General features: G+C 37.8%; 1 long non-coding RNA gene across 1 annotated transcript in view; it reads left to right on the top strand.

Annotated features, from left to right (window-relative positions):
* LOC132687720 (uncharacterized) overlaps positions 1-17,423 on the top strand; it is a 154,522-nt gene that overhangs the window by 534 nt on the left and 136,565 nt on the right. The window contains exon 2 of the long non-coding RNA XR_009614238.1: positions 7,286-7,432. This is a non-coding gene — a long non-coding RNA (uncharacterized LOC132687720). The remainder of the gene's footprint in view (positions 1-7,285; positions 7,433-17,423) is intronic.

Genomic DNA, 17,423 nt, shown 5'->3' with positions numbered 1-17,423 from the left:
CATGGCTCAGCCTAACCTTCCTTAAATGTGCTCAGTAGCTTTACATTAGCCTAGAGTTAGGCAAAATCATCTAACACAAGCCTATTTTATAACAAAGTATTGAATATCTCATGTAATTTGTTGTGCTGAAATACTGTGCTGAAAGTGAAAAACGGAATGGTCATACAGAATGGTTGCAAGTGTGTTGTTGTTGACCCTCATGGTTGTGTGGCTGACTGGGATTTGTAGCTCACTGTCGCTGCCCAATATCAGGAGAGAGTATTGTATCGTATATCACTAGCCTGGATAGATAAAAATTCAAAACTCAAAATACAGTTTGTACTGAATGTGTATCACTCTCACACCATGATAAAGTCAAAAAAATGTTAAGCTGAATCATCATAAATTGGGACTGGCTGTTACAGTAGTTCCCTTATTGGTAGGGGATATGTTCCAAGACCTCTAGTGGATGTGCGATACCATGGATAGTACTGAACTCTATATATATGTTTTTTCCTCTATATGCATACCTATGATAAAGTTTAATTTATAAATTAAGCACAGTAAGAGATTAACAACAATAATAACAAAATGGGATAATTATTAACAATTTATACTGTAGTAAAAGTATATGACTATGGGGTCTCTCTCTCAAAATATCTTTTTGTACTCGTTCTTCTTGTGATGATGTGAGATGATAAAATGACTACATGATGAGTTGAAGTGAATGACACAGGCATTGTGACATGCCACTAGGCTACTATTGACCTTCTGACAATAAGTCAGAGGGAGAATCATATGCTTCTGAACTGTGGTTGTTTGGGGGTAACTGAAACTTTGGAAAGTGAAGCTGCAGATAAGGGGGGACTACTATACAGCATCTAAAAAAAGCCGAATGCATAGAGGTAGAACAGAATGGTGGCAACCAGGAGTGGGAAGTTGGGGAAAATGGAGGCATATTGGTCAAAGGACAGAAATTTGTAGTTATATAGGATGAATAGGTTTAGAGATATAATGTATAGCATGGTAATGAATAATACTGTATTGGGTATGGAGATTCGGTAAGAGAGTAGATTTCATGCGCTCTCATTGAAAAAAAGTAACTGAGGAGAAAGATATGTTAATTAGCTTGATAGCAGTCATCATTTTACTATAAGTGAAATGTTACACAACTTAAATATATGTAACTTTTATTAAAAGTAAAGTTTAAAAACTCATTTTCAAGATATTTAATAATTTGGTATGTTTTCTAACAGACTTGCACAGGTATAATGGTTCAGATTTCTTTTGCAATCCATTTTTTTTAACTTGGAGAGGAATCATACAGGGAAATTATTTTTTATTGCATGTAAGTTAGTGGATAACATACATAGCAAATGCTTACTGTCTGATTGATATCCTAGGTACCAAAATAAATGTTAATATTTTTCCTCATTCGTATGTGAAAAAGAATAAGATCTCTTGAAACTCTTCAGAACTTGTCAATTGCTAAAAATATGCATGTGCACATGATTTATAAATGAAATTTATGCTAACGGAATATATATCGGGATATATAATTTGTATGTGGCTAAAGTAGACCTTTTCTGCATTCATATTACATATTTGTTCTCCCAAAATAATGTTCTAGGCATAATTCTATATAGATACGTACCCACAAAATATAGCTGCATAATGTTGGCTTGGGAAATTTCAGAGGTTGTGTTGTGTTTCTTTTTTCTTGAACTTTTTATTGATTAACTATACTACAGTTTCATTTCCCCCATTTCACATAATATATGCAAAAGAAGTGCCAAATCATGGCACCTGGAGCTTTATTGATTGCTTATATTCACAATTGGCTCAATCAAAGGGATGTAGAGGGTGAAAAATGACAGAAAGAGTGATAAACAACCAAACAGCCAGAAACCATCATTAGCCCAATCTCTTCCTGTTGTCTAAAGATCTTACTTTAGTTAATGAGGATACAGATTAATGATACACAAACTGCTCATCCTTTGTTATTTTTCCAACTAAGCTCGGAGGGAAAAAGCCAGGCTAATTATAAAAATTGATGGAAATACATAAGTATTTGGCCATTTATTCTAAGTATTAAAAAAACAACAACAACAACACCTCAGTTGTCAAGCCCAGATGAAATGGGAGTGGGGGCAAAATAGCATGTTTTAAAGCACACTAAGCCACCTTAATTTTAATAAGGACCTGAAACATCTGGGCATCTCTCATCAACCTGATATGTGATATGAGGAACTGAAAACTAGGATCTGCATTGATATTAGACTTACTAATCTCTTATGAGTTCTCTAGGCACCTGAAAGTCAATAGAGCTGCCATACTTTGCATTTTTTGTATGATTATAAGCTTATTTATCTTGGTCAGTTACATTTTTTTCCCATCAAAAATATTTTCTTTGCAGGGGTGCCTGGGTGGCTTAGTTGGTTAAACCCCTGACTTTGGCTCGGTCATGATCTTGTGGTTGGTGAGTTCGAGCCCCACGTCGGGCTCTGTGCTGACAGCTCAGAGCCTGGAGCCTGCTTCAGATTCTGTGTCTCCCTTTCTCTCTGCCCCTCCCCTGCTCACACTCTGTCTCTCTCTCTCAAACATAAATAAACATTAAAAAAAATAAAAAAAATTCTTTGCAGTTATAGCAGTTGCTTCTATGAAATAATATTGAAAGTCTTCTCAAAAAAACCCTTTTCTAAAATTACCTTAACTTCTGAAAAATATTTATGCAAATGAAAAAGCAAAATGCACACATGTATATACATGTACATACATTCTTTTGCTGAAATTACTTATGTAATGAGAGGGAAAAGTTAAAGGAAGAAACCAAGTTTTCTTCACCCTGCTAATGTCTTTTCATCTCTAGCAAATGAAGTGAAATGAGAACCCAGAACCCTTCTCAACTTGGCTTCAGCTGCCCATGCCCAACCAATGGCACCCTCTCCATGTATCCCACCCTGCTGGCATGCAACAGATTTATCATTTTTGTCATTGTTTTAAAATTTCCCTGACTGCCAAGGGGCTGATTTCTATAGAAAACATCATGATACCTCATTTTTCTAGTAGGATGCTTTAATCATCAGTATACCCTTAGGAACTTACATAGTGCCTACTAAATACATGTGTGATGAATGAGTGAATGAGTGCACAAATTTGTAACTCCATTTGTAACTTTAATGGTGTCCATTTCAGCTAAAAATTTAAGTCATGTCAAAATGTTTTTTATTGGAGACTATGTCTTGGTTTAAAATAATAGTATCATCACTGTGTGATTCAAGTGACAATAAGTCCAGAGGAAAGCAGTTTGGTACCTGCATCTGCTAACATTAAAACAGAAATCTGTGCCCAGGCATTCAGTCCAGTCCCTGGGAAAGGCTCACAAAAGAAAGTGATTAATGCCAGCATGTAATAATACTCCACAAACTGCGAGTGGGGTTTATCCTGAGCTGTGTTCCAGTACCCACCAAAATAATTAGCATGTACCTTCTACTTGTCATCTTTATGGTAAAGCAATTTAGAGGACATCTTCTGTATTTATGAGTTCCCGAGGAGAGGGGAGCCTAAATGAGGGCCAGAGCAAAAGATTCACAATGACTGTAAGACAGATCCTGCTACTGGATATTTGGTCAGATAGATACACAAAAGGAGAGGTCAGTTCAAGTGCCAATTGACTCACTTTGTTCAAAAGGTGCAATATTTATCCATGTTCCAAACTCACCCCAAATATTCTGGAAATCCTGAAGCTGTTGACAGACCTCAAATGCTAACAGTGATGTGTTAATGCAGATAACTGACAACTGCTTAATTTGTTTGGGAAGGAGGAGCTGTAGGCTGTAGTCCAACTGAGAAGTTATGGCCAATGGCAGAAATCAGATCTTTCATAAAGAGAAAGGCTTCCCTCTATATCAAAGATTCCTTCTTTCTATCTGGGAAAGACATTATAGACATTTCTCTTTGACAGCCAGTAAGACAATGGATAGGAAATAACTGAGCAGTATCAAGATGATCCTGGATTGATCATCAGCATTATTAAAGCAAGACTTAATTTAAACACATTGTTGACATTGTGGATTACCCACATGTCAGCACTCTCATCTATTTTATGCTAAAAGAATCTTGCTTTGGATAAAGTAGCTATCTCCCTCTCATGGAACTGGGTGCTGCAATGGAAGTTCAACTCATCTTTAGTTTTTGGATTGAACTTTAATAGTCTAAAGCTGTAGTTCTCAACTAGGGACAGTTTTGTCCTTCAGGGATATTTGGCAAGTCTAGAGATGTGTTGTCACATTGGGGACATAAGTATGACATTCATTGGGTGGCATCCAGGGATACTGTTAATCCTTCTATCGTGTGTAAGGCGGTTCCCTATAAAAAAGAATTATCTAGTCCCAAATGTCAATAGTGTCATGGTTGAGAAATCCTAGTCTACAGGTCGTCTACAGGTGTTGATTTGGGAATGGGTGTATGACTGAATTCTGGCCAATGACTTAGGAGAAGTTGAGTGTAATCTTTAGGGACAGTTCTTCCTCACTCGTAAGCAAGAACCACAAGAAGCAGAACAGCAGAGTGGTGAGAGACACCAAAAACCTGAGTCCTTAAAGATGTGCTTCAGTCCATAAAACACCTAGTTCTAAAATCTGCCTCCTGTCTCAACATGTGTTTATGTGAGCTAAGGACACTCTGTTTTATGTTTATGTTTATGTTACTTGCATTTACAAACATGCTATCTGGGGCATATATGTTCTGTGTGAATGTTTGGTAAGATACATGTTGGCTCTGGGGATCTGAGTGTAATGCTAAAAAGGCAAGAGATAGGCATTCAGTCCAGAATCTTGATGAAGATCATGCTCCTTGGAATTAGGCAATGTGGTAAGGGAAGCTAGAAGATAGGGGATAGGAGCTGAGAAGAATAGGTACCAGTTAGTCATTCTGTCAATAAGGCTTGTTTAGATCAACCCTATTTTACTGGAGGTGCAGGGGCAAAGGGGCAAGAAGGGGCATCAACACAAGCTCAAGATGGAGTATATCTTGTTATTTCTTTAAGAGAGAGACTTTCTGTTTCTAGACTCTCAGTTCACTTATGTTTTTATTGTAAATTCCTAAAGAATTCTTGGAATTAGCAGCATGAACACCACAGCAGCCATAAACTATGACTAGCCTAGAGCCTTTTGCCAAGAGTTCTTTCTTGTTCATGTCTTCAGAAGCTGGGGTCTGCTTCCCCTGGCTTGTTCTGTTCCAGCTTATTTGCAAAACAAGGAATTGTTTCCTGTGGTCTCATTGATTTCCAAGATTGCTGAATTAGAATTGTGGGCTTCTATATCATTGCCCTAACTGCTTTGATCAATCATAGTTCAGCAAATTGTAGCAGTATTAGACATACTACTAGATATTTCTTAAAAGTGTGGGATTACTTTAGTTAAAATCACCTTTGTAGTAAACAGGCTTATCTAATAGTGCCAGATATTTCTTAAAAGTGTGGGATTGCTTTAGTTAAAATCACTTTTGTAGTAAACAGGCTTATCTAATAGTAGTTTACTTTCTTATTTCCTATGGTTAGACAATTTTAAGCAGAATTGTGGTAAAAACCCTTCTTTAGGTAGTTTTCACAGTCCTGGAGAACAGTACTGGTGTTCATCTGATACATGCCAGGTCTTTCTCATAGGACAATACAAAACAAAGTACAGATAAATATATGACCATATTTATCAATGATATTCATTGTTAATAGTTATAAGAAACACTGAATTCTGTAGTGAGGACAGCACTACCCTGGGGGATGATTACCACGGGTCCTGGTCCAAGTTTTGCACTAATTGGCAAATCAATCTGAAGGCCAGGGGTGGAGATGGACAGGTAAGTTCTTGGGCCCTAAGTTATGTAAACTTTAGGGTTTGGAGTAGATAATTTCAAAGGCCATATTAGTGGTGCTGTGATGTCTTCATTAAATTAATAGCCACACAAGTTGTGTGTGTATGAGTGTGTAATATGTACATAATATTCCTGACTTTTGAAACAGCAGCTTTATGGAAGTGTACCACTCAGAGGGAGGAACTATAGAATTTAATTCTGAAATATAAAATTTTGGAGGGAAAATCCTTTCCCCATAATTTAATGTTCCCCTTTTGAATAACCAAACTCAATTTGTATATTTCCTGCCCTTACCATGCCTGGGTATTCTTTCTACTCCAGGGAAAGGAGGTGGTTTCCTTGGCATATTTGATACTAATAAATGGAGATACTTGGGTCAGCTTTTGCCTCCTTCCTTTTGGGATCACACTGCCTACTGAAGACCATTTTCTAATTTACTTTTCCATCAGTGGGCTCTTCTTCTCATATGCAGTGTCCCACTTGAGCCATACAGGATTGGGTTTGCCTGTGATTGGGTCAGCAATTTTGCCTAATTGGGGAATTTGTTTAGAAGATGTGCAGTTGAACCTCACACTGAGCCATTTCTTAAAACCTAACCTTTGTCAGTAATAAATGAGTAACTTCTCAGACAGAAGGGGCAAAAGGAAGCAAGCTATGCTCCCATGCTTTTCTCTCTGCTTTTCGTAATGGAACTGGTGGCACCTCCCAAAATGAAAAGGGATAGAGTCTAAGTATGCAGTCCTCATATCAGTAAAAAATACTTAGAATGTAAACTGATAGTTTATTTTAAAGCTTGATTGTTGTAAAAGTTGTGGTTATAGCACTGCTATTATGAAAAATCTTATCCTTTTAGTCATCTGTAGCAATGGAAAAGTGAGCACATAAAAATATAATTCATCACAATTTAAATGTTCCAAAGAACTTTAAGTTAGTATCAGAAGAAGATATTTCATGCTGACAATTGGGCCTAGGTTGAAATAGAGTCCCTAAGTGAGATGTCATTAGAATCAGCTAGGAGCAAAAAGAGAAATGGAATAGGTACTCTGTATCATAAGTCAGTTTCTCATTCTGTTGTAGAGAGTGGTCATTAAGATTTATATATATATATATATATATATATATATATATATATATATATATACATACATACATATACACATATATATATATACACACATATATATGTATATATGTGTGTATGTATATATATATATGTGTGTATATATATATATATATAAATACACATATACATATACATATATATGTATATATATTCTAGCTCAGAGATACTAATAGTGTCAGTGATTATTTATCCTACATCTATTGCTTACTGTTGTTACTTGTTAACAAACTCTTATTGTTCCCTTGGTTGGTCTAAGCTAATCATGGTGAATACAGTCCCTGTTCCAGGAATGTTTTCCTCAATCTTTTCCAGTTAGTGTGGAATGCCTATACGACCAAGTTCTGATCAATGAGAAAAAAATGAGAGACTTCTCTCTAAATACTCCCTTTCTTCCTGCTTGGGATACTGTGTGAGAACATACTGCCTGAAACTGCAACATCTGTATTGGACCATGAAGGGGTAAGCACAGGTACAAACACCCTGAGGACAGTAGTAAAGAAAGGTGTAAATTAGGAGTCTGTGTTTTTGATGATATTATGGAATCGCCTATTTTGAGACTTCTTATAAAGTAAACAAGAGAGACTATTTTCCATAGTTTTGTTTCTTGGACCTGATTGTATCCTACTTAATATAGAAAGGTCCAGAGGTAACATCAGAGACACTCACTAAAACCCTTCACAATGAATGGGAGCAACAGCAGAGATTTAAGAAGTCTTCTGGTGGATATAGAGTTGAGTCTGCTAATTGCAGACTACAGGAAGAGAGACCAGGGGCATTTCCTCCACAAAATAGTAGAGCAAGAAGGACTGGATTTCAGCAAAGAGAAGAGAAGCCCTCACACCTATGAAGAGAAGCAGGGGGAATGTACCAAGAGGTTCAAAGTATATGTATTAAGAAAACAATTTAAAGATACTAATCCTCCACAAATTAAACTTTAGGGAAGAAATTAAAGTTCCGTATTACATTTTCTTAAATCTTACTCTCTATTTGGAAAGTCCATTTGGAAGAGTAAACAAGTTATCCAGAATAAGCAAAATTTGTTAAAAAGAATAATTTGGCTTTGCTCCATAAGACAATAAAATGATTTATAAATTAATAATGATGTAAACGTTAGTGTTGACATAGAAGTAGACAGACATATAAAAGAGAATAAAAAGTATAAAAATGGAGCCAAAGAGGCCTCAACAATCTATAACTTAGTTAATAGTATTGTGCCAATGTTAATTTGTTAATTTTGTCAAATATACTAATCGTTCTATACGATGTTCAACACTAAGGAAAACTGGACAAAGGATATGATGAGAAATTTTCGCACCACCTTTGCATTTTTGTTCTATAAATATAAAATTATTACAAAAATTTCTTTTAAAACCTTGTATGATAAAATTATACTTCAAGTCAGTTAAATCCCTAACTAATAACTTACTACAGACAAATGAGATATTTATTGATGAAAAATGAAACCACAGAGCTTCCAGGAGTAAGTATGGACTAATGCCATAAAGAGAACTATAAGTATTTTTATATAAACCTCAAAATATATACAATCTTTTTAGAAAACACTATGATGAAAAAGATAAAATATAAACTGAGAAACATGTTTTTATTATATATGAGAATAATTAATGGTAATCATCGTATACAAATAATTCTCCCAAATTAATAAGGAAAAGATGAGCTTCACATAAAGAAGACCAAATATAGACAATGAATGCTCTAGGTGGAAAATGTAACTAGCTAATTTTATATCCAAAAGTATAAACAATTCCTAATATATCAGGGAAGTGCAAATATAATAGTTAAGAACAACTTTTAACTGTAGTATTAATGAGATTAAAAAGTATCCTCTTTTTGGCTGATCATGAATGGCAGCTGATACTCTTGCCTGTGACCCCTCTCCCTTTCTGTTTTACCCTATGGTTTCCATCTGAAATGTTTACCCTCAAAAACAGACCCAGACTCCTCTCTGGATCCCCAAGACCAGATCAAAACAAATTCTCTGAGAGCAGGGCAATGCTCAACTGTTGCCACACAAAATATGAAGCCAGTGGAAGAAATCTCTTCATCCCTTAAATCAGGGAAAGCACTTAGTTGTGGTTCTCCCATTTATTGGTTGTCAAGACTTTCTATTCAGATATTTTGTTGCATACTGAAAATATTTCAAATTGATTCAGAGAGCTTGAAAAAAATCCTAGTTAACTATGTAAATTTCATTCTTTATAACCCATCTTGTACCCTAATACCTCTTTTTGAGTTTTACATACAGTAAGAGGGAACTAACTTGGACATTCACAGAGGTGTCTGGTACAATGAAATGAATATAGCAAACATGACCCGGTACAAATAACTGATTAAATGTTCTCATTTTTAGAAAAGCAGAGCTAAAACCACACTCCCTCATTTAGCTGGCATTCAACTTAAAATGAACTATAAAATAAGCTATGTTCCTTTCCATGAAAGCCTATAGATCAAAGGAGAAATTTAATATGTAAGGAAATGTGGGGGAAGAACTGGGAAAAGAGGGAGATGTCATTGCAACAATTATGCAAATGTATTTCTGTAAAATAATACTGTTAAGGTCATTTTGTTGAGACCCTGAATATTGTTAATTCTAAATACATATTACATTTTAATCAAACTACCTACTTCCCACTCTTTCCTGAGAAATTTACATTCTGACTACATTTGGAGGGCAGTTAGGATCCAGCTAAGCTCTCAAATATAATAAGTATCAGGAAATTGTCCTGAATTATTCATGTTAATTATGCTGAACTAAACATTGTGGATAGGAAAATGTATTTCCCACTGAAATATGTTTGCCTTAGAGAGATTTCTAAATTGATCATAGTCTCCTTTTCTTATGATTAGACCTAAGGTCCCCTGCAGTGGTCAGAAACTACTGTAATGAATTTAATTCTAACCACCATCATGCTTTTTCAGCACAATTGGCATCATCTGAATCAATTCTGCATGTTTCCTTCAATTTCATAAATAATCATAACTACGTCCTAGTCCAAACCAATTATCAATCATTGTAACACACATCTACTCAGATTATGTAGGGGGAAAAAAGTGTTCTTTGCTCACATTCTATTTTTATACCTACTTTCTATCTAATATAATAAACCTCATAGCACATAAACCACATATTATTCGTTCATTTTTATTTGCTCATTCACAAATTATTTATTCAATTGAAGAAGCAATCATTGAACAAACAACTATGTGTTAAGTACTGTGTTGGACATTTCCCCCTTGCTTCTGATGACATTTTGTGGTTTGCTTTTTATTGTTTGTCTAAAGGATTCCAGGGACTGGGAATTGTGCTAGCCATCATCCTTATTGAATGACATGCTATCATTATTTATCAATTTTTCTCATTCATCCTGAACATGCAGTCCTATTTCTAACCTCACCATTTTTCTTATACAGACCCATTTTCTTCATCTATGCACATATTTTTAATCCATGGAAATTCTGTATTTAGTATTATTTTAAGTGTACATACACTTTAGTGTAGTGTTGGTGTTGTGCTGTATGTCTCATTCTGTTTCCTGTTTTTCACTCTACATATTGTTTAATGTGGATTTATTTAGTTGCTGTGACACTCAAGGACAGGTGTTTCCCACTTTTATTAAGGTCTGATTAACTATAAAGATCCTCACATATTTAATGTTTCCATGTTCATTGCAGCATAATTTACAATAGCAAAGACATGGAAACAACCTAAGTGTCCACAAACGAATGAATAAAGCACATGTGGTTGTGTGTGTGTGTGTGTGTGTGTGTGTGTGTGTGTGTGTATAGTTGGAGGATGTTATGCTAAGTGAAATAAGCCAGACACAGAAGAACAAGTACTATATTATCCCACTTATATCATAAATCTAAACTAGTCAAAATGCACATTCTGTTTCTCAGATGATGGACACCAGGGTTAACTTCAACTCTATTTAGAATGGGTCCGAGACAAATACCTGGTAAATACCTCTGTGTGTCAACGTTAAAGTCTCTTTGGTCTAAACTGATAGGACAAAATTGAAAACACTGTGTTTTGTTATTTAGGAAGAAAGATTGTTTTACAAATTAGCCATACTCATTAACAATCCTACCAGCATTTTAAGAGTATTTCTGTTTCTCTACCACTGCCCCAGAAGTTAACTGTCATATTTTCCCCCAATATAAAATTGAAGTGGTATCTCAGTGTTAGTTTGTATTTCTCCAATAACCAAAAAAGTAAAATATCTCTTTAATTGACTTTAGACCTTCTGGTATTTCCTTTATGACTAATTATTCACTCATATTATTTGCAGTTTTAATTTAGATCTTTTATATTTTTATTGCTTGTTTCCCCAAGATTATTGGTGATTTATAGGCAATGCAAGTATGTATTCCAATCTGTCATGCGGCTTGTTTTATCCCTTCATAGAATTAGGGACTTGGGGGGTGGGGAATGTCTGGGCAGTGTGAAATTTGAGAGCGGACATGGGATCTATTTCTTTTTTTTTTTTTTTTTTTTTTTTTATTTATTTTTTTTTTATTTTTTAATATATGAAATTTACTGTCAAATTGGTTTCCATACAACACCCAGTGCTCATCCCAAAAGGTGCCCTCCTCAATACCCATCACCCACCCTGCCCTCCCTCCCACCCCCCATCAACCCTCAGTTTGTTCTCAGTTTTTAACAGTCTCTAATGCTTTGGCTCTCTCCCACTCTAACCTCTTTTTTTTTTTTTTCCTTCCCCTCCCCCATGGGTTTCTGTTATGTTTCTCAGGATCCACATAAGAGTGAAACCATATGGTATCTGTCTTTCTCTATATGGCTTATTTCACTTAGCATCACACTCTCCAGTTCCATCCATGTTGCTACAAAAGGCCATATTTCATTTTTTCTCATTGCCACGTAGTATTCCATTGTGTATATAAACCACAATTTCTTTATCCATTCATCAGTTGATGGACATTTAGGCTCTTTCCATAATTTGGCTATTGTTGAGAGTGCCGCTATAAACATTGGGGTACAGGTGCCCCTATGCATCAGTACTCCTGTATCCCTTGGATAAATTCCTAGCAGTGCTATTGCTGGGTCATAGGGTAGGTCTATTTTTAATTTTCTGAGGAACCTCCACACTGCTTTCCAGAGCGGCTGCACCAATTTGCATTCCCACCAACAGTGCAAGAGGGTTCCTGTTTCTCCACATCCTCTCCAGCATCTATAGTCTCCTGATTTCTTCATTTTGGCCACTCTGACTGGCGTGAGGTGGTATCTGAGTGTGGTTTTGATTTGTATTTCCCTGATAAGGAGCGACGTTGAACATCTTTTCATGTGCCTGTTGGCCATCCGGATGTCTTCTTTAGAGAAGTGTCTATTCATGTTTTCTGCCCATTTCTTCACTGGGTTATTTGTTTTTCGGGTGTGGAGTTTGATGAGCTCTTTATAGATTTTGGATACTAGCCCTTTGTCCGATGTGTCATTTGCAAATATCTTTTCCCATTCCGTTGGTTGCCTTTTAGTTTTGTTGGTTGTTTCCTTTGCTGTGCAGAAGCTTTTTATCTTCATAAGGTCCCAGTAATTCACTTTTGCTTTTAATTCCCTTGCCTTTGGGGATGTGCCGAGTAAGAGATTGCTACGGCTGAGGTCAGAGAGGTCTTTTCCTGCTTTCTCCTCTAAAGTTTTGATGGTTTCCTGTCTCACATTCAGGTCCTTTATCCATTTTGAGTTTATTTTTGTGAATGGTGTGAGAAAGTGGTCTAGTTTCAACCTTCTGCATGTTGCTGTCCAGTTCTCCCAGCACCATTTGTTAAAGAGACTGTCTTTTTTCCATTGGATGTTCTTTCCTGCTTTGTCAAAGATGAGTTGGCCATACGTTTGTGGGTCTAGTTCTGGGGTTTCTATTCTATTCCATTGGTCTATGTGTCTGTTTTTATGCCAATACCATGCTGTCTTGATGATGACAGCTTTGTAGTAGAGGCTAAAGTCTGGGATTGTGATGCCTCCTGCTTTGGTCGTCTTCTTCAAAATTACTTTGGCTATTCGGGGCCTTTTGTGGTTCCATATGAATTTTAGGATTGCTTGTTCTAGTTTCGAGAAGAATGCTGGTGCAATTTTGATTGGGATTGCATTGAATGTGTAGATAGCTTTGGGTAGTATTGACATTTTGACAATATTTATTCTTCCAATCCATGAGCAGGGAATGTCTTTCCATTTCTTTATATCTTCTTCAATTACCTGCATAAGCTTTCTATAGTTTTCAGCATATAGATCTTTTACATCTTTGGTTAGATTTATTCCTAGGTATTTTATGCTTCTTGGTGCAATTGTGAATGGGATCAGTTTCTTCATTTGTCTTTCTGTTGCTTCATTGTTAGTGTATAAGAATGCAACTGATTTCTGTACATTGATTTTGTATCCTGCAACTTTGCTGAATTCATGTATCACTTCTAGCAGACTTTTGGTGGAGTCTATCGGATTGTCCATGTATAATATCATGTCATCTGCAAAAAGCGAAAGCTTGACTTCATCTTTGCCAATTTTGATGCCTTTGATTTCCTTTTGTTGTCTGATTGCTGATGCTAGAACTTCCAGCACTATATTAAACAGCAGCGGTGACAGTGGGCATCCCTGTCATGTTCCTGATCTCAGGGAAAAAGCTCTCAGTTTTTCCCCGTTGAGGATGATGTTAGCTGTGGGCTTTTCATAAATGGCCTTTATGATCTTTAAGTATGTTCCTTCTATCCCGACTTTCTCAAGGGTTTTTATTAAGAAAGGGTGCTGGATTTTGTCAAAGGCCTTTTCTGCATCGATTGACAGGATCATATGGTTCTTCTCTTTTTTTTTGTTAATGTGATGTATCACGTTGATCGATTTGCGAATGTTGAACCAGCCCTGCATCCCAGGAATGAATCCCACTTGATCATGGTGAATAATTCTTTTTATATGCTGTTGAATTCGATTTGCTAGTATCTTATTAAGAATTTTTGCATCCATATTCATCAGGGATATTGGCCTGTAGTTCTCTTTTTTTACTGGGTCTCTGTCTGGTTTAGGAATCAAAGTAATACTGGCTTCATAGAATGAGTCTGGAAGTTTTCCTTCCCTTTCTATTTCTTGGAATAGCTTGAGAAGGATAGGTATTATCTCTGCTTTAAATGTCTGGTAGAACTCCCCTGGGAAGCCATCTGGTCCTGGACTCTTATTTGTTGGGAGATTTTTGATAACCGATTCAATTTCTTCGCTGGTTATGGGTCTGTTCAAGCTTTCTATTTCCTCCTGATTGAGTTTTGGAAGAGTGTGGGTGTTTAGAAATTTGTCCATTTCTTCCAGGTTGTCCAATTTGCTGGCATATAATTTTTCATAGTATTCCCTGATAATTGTTTGTATCTCTGAGGGATTGGTTGTAATCATTCCATTTTCATTCATGATTTTATCTATTTGGGTCATCTCCCTTTTCTTTTTGAGAAGCCTGGCTAGAGGTTTGTCAATTTTGTTTATTTTTTCAAAAAACCAACTCTTGGTTTCGTTGATCTGCTCTACAGTTTTTTTAGATTCTATATTGTTTATTTCTGCTCTGATCTTTATTATTTCTCTTCTTCTGCTGGGTTTAGGCTGCCTTTGCTGTTCTGCTTCTATTTCCTTTAGGTGTGCTGTTAGATTTTGTATTTGGGATTTTTCTTGTTTCTTGAGATAGGCCTGGATTGCAATGTATTTTCCTCTCAGGACTGCCTTCGCTGCATCCCAAAGCGTTTGGATTGTTGTATTTTCATTTTCGTTTGTTTCCATATATGTTTTAATTTCTTCTCTAATTGTCTGGTTGACCCACTCATTCGTTAGTAGGGTGTTCTTTAACCTCCATGCTTTTGGAGGTTTTCCAGACTTTTTCCTGTGGTTGATTTCAAGCTTCATAGCATTGTGGTCTGAAAGTATGCATGGTATAATTTCAATTCTTGTAAACTTCTGAAGGGCTGTTTTGTGACCCAGTATATGATCTATCTTGGAGAATGTTCCATGTGCACTCGAGAAGAAAGTATATTCTGTTGCTTTGGGATGCAGAGTTCTAAATGTATCTGTCAAGTCCATCTGATCCAATGTATCATTCAGGGCCCTTGTTTCTTTACTGACTGTGTGTCTAGATGATCTATCCATTTCTGTAAGTGGGGTGTTAAAGTCCCCTGCAATGACCACATTCTTATCAATAAGGTTGCTTATGTTTATGAGTAATTGTTTTATATATCTGGGGGCTCGGGTATTTGGCGCATAGACATTTATAATAGTTAGCTCTTCCTGGTGGATAGACCCTGTGATTATTATATAATGCCCTTCTTCATCTCTTGTTACAGCCTTTAATTTAAAGTCTAGTTTGTCTGATATAAGTATGGCTACTCCAGCTTTCTTTTGGCTTCCAGGAGCATGATAGATAGTTCTCCATCCCCTCACTCTCAATCTAAAGGTGTCCTCAGATCTAAAATGAGTCTCTTGTAGACAGCAAATAGATGGGTCTTGTTTTTTTATCCATTCTGATACCCTATGTCTTTTAGTTGGCGCATTTAATCCATTTACATTCAGTGTTATTATAGAAAGATATGGGTTTAGAGTCATTGTGATGTCTGTATGTTTTATGCTTGTAGTGATGTCTCTGGTACTTTGTCTCACAGGATCCCCCTTAGGATCTCTTGTAGGGCTGGTTTCGTGGTGACAAATTCCTTCAGTTTTTGTTTGTTTGGGAAGACCTTTATCTCTCCTTCTATTCTAAATGACAGACTTGCTGGATAAAGGATTCTCGGCTGCATATTTTTTCTGTTTAGCACACTGTAGATATCGTGCCAAGCCTTTCTGGCCTGCCAAGTTTCAAAGGAGAGATCAGTCACGAGTCTTATAGGTCTCCCTTTATATGTGAGGGCACGTTTATCCCTTGCTGCTTTCAGAATTTTCTCTTTATCCTTGTATTTTGCCAGTTTCACTATGATATGTCGTGCAGAAGATCGATTCAAGTTACGTCTGAAGGGAGTTCTCTGTGCCTCTTGGATTTCAATGCCTTTTTCCTTCCCCAGTTCAGGGAAGTTCTCAGCTATAATTTGTTCAAGTACCCCTTCAGCACCCTTCCCTCTCTCTTCCTCCTCTGGTATACCAATTATGCGTATATTATTTTTTTTTTAGTGTATCACTTAGTTCTCTAATTTTCCCCTCATACTCCTGGATTTTTTTATCTCTCTTTCTTTCAGCTTCCTCTTTCTCCATAACTTTATCTTCTAGTTCACCTATTCTCTCCTCTGCCTCTTCAAGCCGAGCCATCGTGGATTCCATTTTGTTTTGCAATTCGTTTAAAGCGTTTTTCAACTCCTCGTGACTGTTCCTTAGTCCCTCGATCTTTGTGGCAAGAGATTCTCTGCTGTCCTGTATACTGTTTTCAAGCCCAGCGATTAATTTTATGACTATTATTCTAAATTCACTTTCTGTTATATTATTTAAATCCTTTTTGATCAGTTCATTAGCTGTTGTTATTTCCTGGAGATTCTTCTGAGGGGAATTCTTCCGTTTGGTCATTTTGGAGAGTCCCTGGCGTGGTGAGGACCTGCAGTGCACTTCCCCTGTGCTGTGGTGTATAACTGGAGTTAGTGGGCGGGGCCGCAGTCCGACCCGATGTCTGCCCCCAGCCCACTGCTGGGGCCACAGTCAGACTGGTGTGTGCCTTCTCTTCCCCTCTCCTAGGGGCAGGATTCACTGTGGGGTGGCGTGTCCCGTCTGGGCTACTTGCACACTGCCAGGCTTGTGTTGCTGGGGATCTGGCGTATTAGCTGGGGTGGGTAGGCAAGGTGCACGGGGGCTGGAGGGGCAGGCTTAGCTCGCTTCTCCTTAGGTGATCCACTTCAGGAGGAGCCCTGTGGCAGCGGGAGGGAGTCAGATCCGCTGCCGGAGGTTTGGCTCCGCAGATGCACAGAGTTGGGTGTTTGCGCGGAGCGAGCAAGTTCCCTGGCAGGAACTGGTTCCCTTTGGGATTTTGGCTGGGGGATGGGCGGGGGAGATGGCGCTGGCGCCTTTGTTCCCCGCCAAGCTGAGCTCTGCCGCCCGGGGGCTCAGCAGCTCTCCCTCCCTTTGTCCTCCAGCCTTCCCGCTTTCCGAGCAGAGCTGTTAACTTATGACCTCCCAGACGCTAAGTCGCGCTTGCTGTCGGAACACAGTCCGTCCGGCCCCTCCGCTTTTGCCAGCCAGACTCGGGGGCTCTGCTTGGCCGGCGAGCCGCCCCTCCGCCCCGGCTCCCTCCCGCCAGTCCGTGGACGCGCACCGCCTCGCCGCCCTTCCTACCCTCTTCCGTGGGCCTCTAGTCTGCGCTTGACTCCGGAGACTCCCTTCTGCTAATCCTCTGGTGGTTTTCTGGGTTCTTTAGGCAGGTGTAGGTGGAATCTAAGTGATCGGCAGGACGCGCTGTGAGCCCCGCGTCCTCCTACGCCGCCATCT

The sequence above is a fragment of the Panthera onca genome, chromosome A3 (assembly GCF_046562875.1).
Source record: "Panthera onca isolate mPanOnc1 chromosome A3, mPanOnc1 haplotype 2, whole genome shotgun sequence".
Taxonomy (NCBI): domain Eukaryota; kingdom Metazoa; phylum Chordata; class Mammalia; order Carnivora; family Felidae; genus Panthera; species Panthera onca.
Note: the sequence above shows the minus strand (reverse complement) of the source record. Positions and strands in the feature narration are given on the sequence as shown.